Source organism: Leptonotus elevatus, chromosome 13 (assembly GCF_054856555.1).
Source record: "Leptonotus elevatus isolate MCC_2025b chromosome 13, RoL_Lele_1.0, whole genome shotgun sequence".
Taxonomy (NCBI): Eukaryota; Metazoa; Chordata; class Actinopteri; order Syngnathiformes; family Syngnathidae; genus Leptonotus; species Leptonotus elevatus.
In genome coordinates this window covers 21,087,543-21,097,866 of record NC_141251.1, presented here as the reverse complement: position 1 = coordinate 21,097,866, position 10,324 = coordinate 21,087,543, and the positions used below count along the sequence as shown (strand labels likewise).

Below are 10,324 nucleotides of genomic sequence, written 5' to 3'. Positions count from 1 at the left end.
CGTGTAGGAGGGGTCAGGCTTGCGGTGGTTTCCATTAGTTTTGTCCACTCTTATTATGTCTTTAGTGTTGAGAATATGGTTATTACCATTTTTTTTATCGACCCCTTTTATCTCTCTTATCAGCTCCTTAGTCTCCCGAAGACGGTCATGCGTGTGGTAATTCCGTTGGGTTTCACGTGTTTTGTCCCCTCCTATTAACTCCGTAAGGTCTTCAAGACTGCTATGAGTGTGGTTGTTTCTGTTTCGTCTCTCAACTCCTTTTCTCTCTCCTATGAGCTCTTTAGTCTCCTGTAGACTGTCGTGCATGTGAGAGTTATGGGGTTGGTTGTTGTTTCTGTTTGAGTTTTCAACTCTTTTGAAGTCCATTGTGTCCTTAAGACTGTCGCCCATGTGGGTTGCAAGGCGGCTGTTTCCATTTGTGTGTTTAACTCTGACTGGCTTCTTTATCTCTTCAAGATTGTCACCCATGTGCGATGCAAAGTGAATGTTGCCATTTATGTTTTCAGCTGTTATTAGCTCCTTAGTCTCTTCATACTTGTCACCCATTTGGGATACAAAGTGATTGTTGCCGTATGTGTTTTTGAATGCAATTTCCTCCTTAGTGTCATCAAGATTGTCATGCATGTGCTGGTTTATTTTTGTGTTTTCAAATCTTAATAGTTCCATAGTCTCGTCACGATTGTCATGCATGATGGATGTAAGGGATTTCCGGTTGTTTTCCTTTGTGTTTTCGACTCCTATAAACTCTGCAGTCTCCCTTTGATTGTCATTCGGGTAGGATTCAGGGGGTTTCTGTTGGTTTCCACTCGTTTTGTCAACTTCCATGAAATCCTCAGTCTCTGAAAGACTGTCATTAATGTGGAACGTGGGTGGTTTCTGCTTCTTTCCATTTGCGTCTTCAACTCTTCTGGACCCCTTCCTCTCCTTAAGACTCAAATGCCTGTGGTTGCGTCCATTCCTTTCGTCAAATCCTTTTCTCTCTCTCACTTGCTCCTTAGTCTCCATAGGACTGTCCTGCACATGGTGGTTATCCCCTTCTGTCAAATCCTCGGTCTCCTTGAGGCTCGAATGGATGTGGGATGCAAGGGCTTTGCCGTTGTTTCCGTTCATTTTCTCACCTCTCTCCCTTATCAGCTCCTTAGTCTCCTCAAGACTGTGACGCACATGAGGAGGTGTGATGAGCGTATGCGTTCTATGAACTCCCTTCCTTTCACGTAGCATCTCTTGAGGTCTGCGAGGCTTCCGGTCCGGTACTTTGCCCGCCCTTGAACGTGCCTTTTTGACCATTAAACCCTCAATCTCCGAGCACATCCATCGCAAAAACGCTGCCTCGGACCGGTTGCGCAGCGCTGCCCCAGGCTGCGTGGAGTGGAGGCGGATGCACTCCACGACCACGTCGGGCAGCAGGGGCAGCATCTCCGGGGGGAAGTGACCCACCAGCCGGGACAGGCGTTCGCTGTACACGTCCATAGAGAGTAACGAGCGTAGCCCGGCGCTAAGTATGCTCTCTCTACGGTTGACACACGGCGATGTATGCTGTGGTGGTGTGTGTTCAAAGCTGAACCCTGATGTAACAAGGCTCTGATGGCATCATCACATGCCGCCTGGTGACATCGCAACGGCGTCTGTGAGTGAAAAATCCACCATATGGAAAGTACAGTAGACCTCGAAGATGTGCTGATATTAATCATCTGCGCCACCAGTTGCCCTGGCGACAGCTGCTACGCCTACCACTCCGTACACTGGGCTGCAGGTCTGATCACACATTCTCCTCCACACAATTTGTATTTAATTCTACAGTACTGTTCTGCGCATAAGTCATCATTAGATGCTGTTTTAGTAGCGCTATAATGATTCTATATGACTAGAATGCCACTCAGTAGAGTAGATTGGTGTGTGCTAGTCCGTCTTTTTGTTGGATATTACACTAACGAATTGACTGTAGAATTTACAAGAAATAACTGGCAAAAAATTCTTGTAAAATCTCATTTAATTACTGTAAAAATCTATTACAATATATTACTGTATTTACTGTATATAAATTACAGTTACTAACTATTTCCTTTTTGTGTTTTAAGAAAGCAGCAATTCACTGTAATCTAGTTTACAACTGTTTCTTGTTTTCTAGTTTACAGGAATTTACTAGCAACTTCTGTAAATGAATAATACAGTATGTTGTTGTAAAATTCATCCATCCATTTTCTTAACTGCTTATTCCTCAAAAAGGTTGCAGGGGTGCTGGAGCCTATCCCAGCTGGCTTCGGGGCGGGGTATGCTACATCCTGAACTGGTTGCCAGCCAATCGCAGGGCACACAGAGACGAAAAACCATCACCAAGGGACAATTCAGAGCACTCAATTAACCTGTCAAGCATGTCTTTGGAATGTGGGATGAGACCGGAGTACCCAGAGAAAACCCACACAGGCACAGGGAGAACATGCAAACTTCACCCCGTAAGGCCAAAGCCCGGACTCAATCTCACATCCTCAGCACTAGGAGGTGGACATGCTAACCAGTCAGCCACCGCCCTCGTTGTAAAATCAAACCTCATTCTGCAGCCGAGTGTATAAATGAATGTTAGCTGTAACGCTTGTTCATGATGTAGACTGCCCTCGCGCTAAAATATTACTCACCAATTCCCTGAATTTGTATCCTTTTTCCAGTGACAATACAGTTTGCTATTTGCTTCTCCTATAGAGATACCCGTCAAAACCCGACAATCTTTACAGTTGTTACGGTGTGGTCACGGGGCGGCGTGGTGTCTGTCGGCGTGTGAAGTGGAGGACCCAAAATGCAGGGAGGCAGGAGAACCACAGCAGGAGTACGGGCGAGATTGGCGTGCTTTATTTTACAGAAAACACTAACCAGGGTCCTGGTTAATGCTAACTAAACAACAAACTGAAAAGATACAAAATCAAAATGACAGACAGAACTCCGGGGGTGGCAATGATCCCACGCCGACTGATCACCACCCGGGAACTAAATACACCCACACTAATTGGTTAACTACCCACACCTGGGGCCAGGCACAAGTGGCTGAGGGCCCGGATTGGTCAACCCGCGGAAGGGCTGGAACCCACTCAGGACCAATCGGGACCCTCAACCAAAACCAGATCTTCCCAGACATGACAACAGTATCTTATTAAAATTTACAGTATTGACCACTAATTATACATCATATTACTGTACTTTGTTTTTACCCATAATGCACTTTACTTTACCCATAATACATTGCTGCATACAGTTAAATACTGTAAAAGTAAAAAAGAAGAAAATGCAGAATTTTTTTTTAGCTGTAGATTTCATTTCATAATTTTGTTACAGTGTAGCTTGTTTTAGCCTCTAGTAGACAAGGTTGTATTGAAAAGACATATGTATGCGTCTATTGATGGTGAAAATAAATCTTTGTACAGTGGTGGCCTGTCTTAAGAGTTTTTCAGAAGTCAAGCTGTCATTTAGCCGCCATTTTGCTTTGACTTGAGAGCAAAAATTTGTGCGTTGCATTTTGGCAATGACCCTTAACTGAAATCATTTCACAAGAAGCATCAGTTTAGCAAATAGTGAACTGTTTGTTAAAAAAGAACCTTCATGCTGTTTAATGTTACTTTCATTTGAAGTTTAGTGTCAAAATATTTAAAACAAACAAGCTTTGCTTTAGAAGTCAATTTTGCTAAATGCTAGCAAACAATGCAAAACAGCACAGAGACGCTAACAAACAATGGCTGTATAGCTCTTTAACACTCACAAGCATGTGTTCTTTATCATCTGCGAACAATGCAGTTTATTGTACACGTGTATAGCTTTTTATTTGTTTACCCAGGACGTGCACACCAGAAAAAGCAGCACAATGTCCATTGAATTGACGCAAAAAAAAAAGTGGCAATAATAACAAACAATACTTAATAGGGAGTAATAAATAGCTTGAAAAACTTGTACAATAAATCACTGGTCACTCATATCAAGGAACCACTGTATTATTTGAATGACAGCCTCAACAAATGTGTTTTTCCAACTGCTTTTTAACAGAAAAGGCAGCTCTAGTGGTATATGCATTTATATTTTTTCCATCAGTGGAACAAGCCACACACGATGGTATGTACATGTAAAGTATGTGGTGCATACATCCTGTATATACATACACACAATGCAATGGCCTAGGGTTGTAACGTAAAGTGTTTATTTACTTCTAATGTGGCTTTCAACTCATGTAATGTAAATCATAATCATGAATCTGCCATTTTAAAGTGAAATTGCTACATATGTCTTTATCATCAATTTTTTTTATACCACATTGAAGTTAATAAATTGCATTTTGGAGGCGAAAAATCAATTTTTAACTCATCTGTCCTTCCTTGTCGAGTCAACTTGGTAACGAGACTGTAATGATGACCTCGTTAAATCGTGGGCGAGTGAAAACACACAGCACAGACATACACGTGCGCGCACATGCACAAACCTTTTATGACGTCTCTTATTTCCCAATGGTCTCACTCATATTGACTGAGGCACTCCTACGGTGGTAATACAGTATGTGCATAGTGTGTGCGTGTGTGTGTTCGTTTGTGTGTGTGTGCGCGCATGCACACGCAGTGATGAATAACACTAATACTCATTCAGCCTACTTAGCTTGTATGTGGGAACAAACACAACAGGTATCCTTTGAGGCTTTTGACATGTGTGGTTGACCATTAATACCAATACAAAAGTACATGTCAGTAAATGAAGGAAAGAAAAAATGTACGAGAATAACCTTGGGCAACGAGCCACATGCTGCTTCACTAAGACTTAATTATCTGATCACATGTTAAGCAGCTTGTTCTTGTACAATTCCATTTTTATTAGGGAATTTACCCAAATGAGCCCAATTTGAAGCAAGTTTCCTAGAAGGATGGGCGATGCTATACTGCCAAGCTTTTTGGTGTTTGATTATCATTATGAGGATTTGGAAAGTTTGATGAAAAATTAACCCCTGAAACCAATTCCACCAATTGACATTACATTGGGTAGGCATGGCTACCATCACAGACCTCAAGTTGAACAGGAAGTCAGCCATATTGGTAGGGAGCAGCCATTTTCCAGGAACCTTTCTTTGCTTATGCTATCTAATGTGAATGGAAAGTGGTGTCAAAAATTGGTGATTATTTCAAGAAGGGGGCCTCACCTGTTTGCTGCAGCTGCTTTTATTCAAGAAAGTCAATTCTCACTGTGAGCAGGGGAGACTCGTCTCGGCTGCATCTCGTTGCGACACCTTTTGGCGTCCTTGGCTCCAACTGATCTGATGTCTCTCCAGACGTCAGTTTTCCAGAGAGGCCGCCTTGTCCCGGAGGCTGCCCCAGGCGCAAGTGAAGACAAACAGGCGGCTAACATTCCTCACATGGGAAGACAGCAACAAAATGAAGGCAGCATAGACAAAAAAAGAGAAAAAAAAAGACGGCCTCAATCACTAGAATATTCCCTTAGTAGCAGTGTGACAAATGGCGTCTGTGTTCTATACAAGGCATTAAATGCAGCTACTTAATTAAATCCCACACTCCCTGCAGGATGAAGCCAAATGACATTTTCAAGCCTCCAAAAATACATCTGTGCGCTGACACAATTAATACACAAAGCACATAGAAATCTTTCCAGGGAAAAAGTGCAAGGCTGAGTGAGTATGTGTCAGTGTTTGCCATTAGCTACAAACTTCTCTCTTAACAGTAAAAGCAGCCAACACAGAGGTCGCTGACTGTGATGCGCAAATTGAATCGAAAAAGCCTCCTAATACTAATGAGGTGAACCTGCAGTGTCAGAACAGGCTTTTTCACTTAGGGAATATCATTTTAAAAAAACACCCACAAATGGATTGACAAAACACAGGGTTTTTGATTTGATGAGTGAATGACAAAGTGAATGAAAGTGATGGAGCGAATGACGTAGCATGTGTTGCATCAGAGCTGTTCATGATTATTTCTTCTCAAACACTTGTTTTTACTAAAGAGAAATTCCCAAATGATTTTGGATTCTGATATTCAATCTTCAATGTCATAGTTTGGATCCTGATCAGTATTGTTTGGGTTGCTGGAAAGAAAAATAGTGCAATAGTGGTCTAAGTCCAGAATTTCACAAAATCCTATCAATACTTCAAGAAACATAACATGGACGAATGGACGCTGTAATTAATTCTGTTCTTGCAGAATTACACACCATTTCCTTGTGGAATGTGAATTTTTATCTGGTAAATATGTTTTTTTTTCTTCTTCCCTAAAACGATACCGAAGATGACGTTTTCATCCATTGGCATGATTGGTCAAAACAAACGTGAACAAGACGCTGCATCGTCCAATCAGACATTATGTACAAAGTATTGTACAGAATGTCCCGCCTTTCCCAAGCAAATCAGCGTGGAGCATTCCCAGATTGATAATTTGAAGAACTCTCTTGAGTGAATCACAATTATCAATCTGGATTGTCAGGGTAATAAAGGACTGGCCCTTATTTAAAACAAAAATGTAAGTTAACCTTAACTTAAGCCATTTCTCTATTCATTTCTGTATTTGATTTAAAACTGATTAATAAATTAGTCTCAATTAAGACAGTAACAAAAAAGTTAGCTCTTTTGTTGTCTGTGTAGAAGTGTCTAACTGGAAACATGAAACACAGGCAATGGCTTGAGTTTAAAAACATACTATGACGTACAATAACCAAAAGGTATGTAGTACGATTTAAGAGTGTAATTCTCTAGTTAGTTGCTGCGCTTTCAATACAATCAATTGTCTAATTAACTACTGTACACCAGCCATTTTGTTTAGCTACACTTGTGCACCACATTAAGTACAGTATCTGTCTTTTGGTTCAATATCGACAACAAGGCTAAATGAGAAGTTTGTTTGTGTAGCTTAGTAATCAATCAGCGAATACAATGAGCTCCTCATTATGCCCTGAAATATTTGTGAGACACATTTGTCTATCCCATTCCTCTCGTATTTTGTATTACATTACAGGCTAGTCTATTAAATATTGTTGGAAATCATTTCTTTGATTTCTGCGTGTTCAAATAAAACTCAAAGTTGAAGTCTCGTGGATAAGTTTGCCAGCTTTATTTCAGAGTCTGAAAGACATCTTTAGAACCTGGCTCAAACAGCTCTGGTCCAAAAGTGTAACCTTCTCAAAGTACACTCACTCATTTATACAAAAACAGTTCCCTCCCCCTTCATCGACAAAGAAGTACCTTTTGCCCCTACAGACATTGAGCAACCCATGTGGCATTTCAAGCAAAGACAAGAGTCTTCGAGTCTAGACACCCCCCTGTCATCTTGTTCTGTCAGCAGAGTGAAATACACTACTTGATAATCTTACTTCAGTTCCTATCTTAATCCACTCAAGATGTGGGTAAACAATTGGCCCCCGGCGCCTCCTCGCACAAGGGATTTTTATGGACCGACCTCTGATTGCATCCCCTCATTTAGATTGAGGGAAAAGAACAAAGACTATAGATTAACTCCCATGTGAATGAACTGTTGGTCTCCTCAATACTCATCTTTAACTAATATCAAAAACAATTTAAAAAATATAAATTGAAACAGAAAAACAATGTTAATAATCTAACAATATGTTTCTGTATTTTGCTTAGCATTGATTCTTGTATTTCAGCAATGTCACACTTGAGGGCGTGATATTGCTAATCATGATCTGTTTATGCAGTTATTCGGCTAACACAAATAGCTACAGTGACGTTAGCCACGTAGTTAACTATTAGCATGACACACTAAGCAGAGTAGTAGACAATGCATTAGCTTCAAAAGTGATAATCATGACATTAATATTTGTCTTCACTATTTCACTTTAATGGTGTGGGCTGGACGATTAGCACACTTCAGGACAAAATTCAAATACGAATATACAAAATGAAGCCTAGTGACTTGTTGATTGTGCACTTGTTAGCATGTTGGTTTTCCGCTGCTGTTTGTATGCTCAAAGTGCTGCCATAGTGTAGTTTATTTACATGAGCATACCTGGAGGTTTTTGGCGACATCTCAGGATTTAATCTGTCCTTGCCGTTGTCCTCATCTGACTAACATTCACATTTAAAATGAAAATGTAATTCTGGAACTGTGTCAAGCTTTGTGACACAGTTTTCCGTGATGACAATTTTAACAAGCCACAGCAATGTTAGAATTTTCCAGTCTCACCTACTTGTGATCTTTTTCTGTGGTATTTGTTACAATACTTGCTAAAATGCAGCGGTGGCTTAGGGTGTAGAGACGGTCATTCAGTAACCAGAAGTTCGACTGTTCAATCCCCGCTCTCCCCAAGTCATGTGTCGTTAGCTGTGGCTACTTAAGTAGCTTACCGCCACCAGAGTGTGAACGTGTGAGTGCACAAATATTGTATCCATTCCTTTGTAAAACGTCTTTGAGTGTCTAGAAAAGCGCTATAGAAATCTGATATATTATTATTATTAAAAAATAAACACCTATATTTTGTGCTCTTTCTCTCATGCTACAAGATTTCCGCCAAAACACTGATCCTTCTTTTTTTTTCTCTTTTCTTTCTTTTTTTCTAAGAGCTCAGTATTGTTCATTCGGTAATTTTACAGATTTGACATGTCATCATCATTGCTCTCTTTTTTAAATGTATTTATTTCTTTATTTTATTATTTTGTATGTGGGTGAGTATGTGTATGTGCGTGTATGCGTGCGTGTGTGCGTGCATGTGAGTGTATTCAGTAGTTCACCAAAAACCTATTAAAAAATCCCATACCGTTCACCTAAACCGAACACCGCCGTCAGGAGACCCGAGGAAGGACCAAAGAAAAGAAAGGAAAGTGAAATCCAGCACCGACCAGACACCATCCACCACCCAACGGGCCACCACCCAACGGGCCACCAACCAGAGTCCTTCACCAACCCCAGAAACATCTCAATTCCAACAAATCAGGGAGACCTCAAGAGACCAAAGGAGAGACTGAGGAAAGGAAGGACAGACGAAGCAGAGTGAGATCCACAGACACCAGCCTCCACCGATTCAATGACCTGAGGAAGAAGCAGATTGTGTCTGAGTTTCGATAGATGCTGGTGTGGTGGATCTGGCATGCATGAAAATCTCCACCAAAGAGGGGAGCCGTCAACCCCTACAAGGACAGAGCAAGCGCAACACCTCAGGGCCCCCCAGGCCGCGGCAGCGCCAAAGGACGACCCCCAGGCCCCGCTGGGGCCACCGGCCGGAGAGCAAACCCAGGAGCAGGAGCGCCCCCCACCCCAACACGGCCCGCGCTCCCAACCCAACGCAGCAGGACGGGGCACTGCAGGCCCGCCAGGCACCCACCGGTCCACAGCCCCCGCTCCCCCCACGCCCCCCATCCACCCCAACCCAGCCGCCCCCAGGCCCCCAAAATTGGAGGGGAGTTGTTTCCACCCTAGCCCCCCCAAAGTGTGTTATGTGTCCTATATGTCTATAAAAGTGTATTGTGCAAAACTACTGCAGTGAGTTAAGAGGAGCGACCAGCGGGGCCCCCGCCCACCAAACCCCCACCCACCGGGACCCCGGTGGGCATATGGGACCAGCCCGGCGGGGCGATAGGGCTCGCCCCCCGGATACTGGGGCCCGCCCGAGGTGCCAGGAGGTCCACCGGAGCGGGGCGGGCACAACACCAAACCCACCCACCATCCCGGCCCCCGGAGCGCCGAGACCCGGGCCGCGGATGGAGCCAGGGGAGGGGAAGGAAGGCGGACAGGGGAGGGGGAAGGGACGGGGGAAGGAGACGACAAGAACGGCAAGGGGCAGCGGCAGGGCCGCAGAGAGAGGGGGAGAGGAGGAGGAAGGGTGACGAGGGAGAAGGGACAGGGAGGCGGAGGACGGGCGGGGGAGGCAGCAAGGGGGAGGAAGGGGGAGGGGAGAGGGAACCACGGGGCACCCCGGCGGCCCACAGGCCCCGAACCGCGTCGCCGGGCCCAGAGCGACGGACCGCGCCGGAGCGGCGCCGCCCCGGACACCAGGGAGAGCCCCGCAACGCAGCACCCCCCAAGAGACCCAGGGAACAGCCAAGACGCAGCCGCCACCCAGCAGCCAACAGAGGGGCAGACCTGCCCATGCCCAGCCAGGGGGGGACAGCACTTATAGAATTAACCCACTGATCCTTCTAAGGTTTGGCCATGGTAGTGGGGTAGCAGCTAGCATTGGAATAGCTGATCAGTTGCTAATGGAGAGTGCTTTTTTTCCTGTCTTTGAACTGACTGAACTGTCTTTTTGCACAAAATAATGGTAGAATTGCATTTGGATGTGTTTTACTGTTTTATTTTACTAAGAAAACTCAGACAACATTACAACAATCAGTCAACTTCCGACT

At 43.8% G+C, this 10,324-nt stretch overlaps 1 long non-coding RNA gene across 1 annotated transcript; it reads left to right on the top strand.

The window, feature by feature from the left end:
- The first annotated feature begins 1,640 nt into the window (after positions 1 to 1,640).
- Positions 1,641 to 3,415, top strand: LOC147164172 (uncharacterized). Its single transcript, XR_015096955.1, has 2 exons — positions 1,641 to 1,753; positions 2,227 to 3,415. It is a non-coding gene; the product is annotated as an uncharacterized LOC147164172 (long non-coding RNA).
- Positions 3,416 to 10,324: the final 6,909 nt, after the last annotated feature.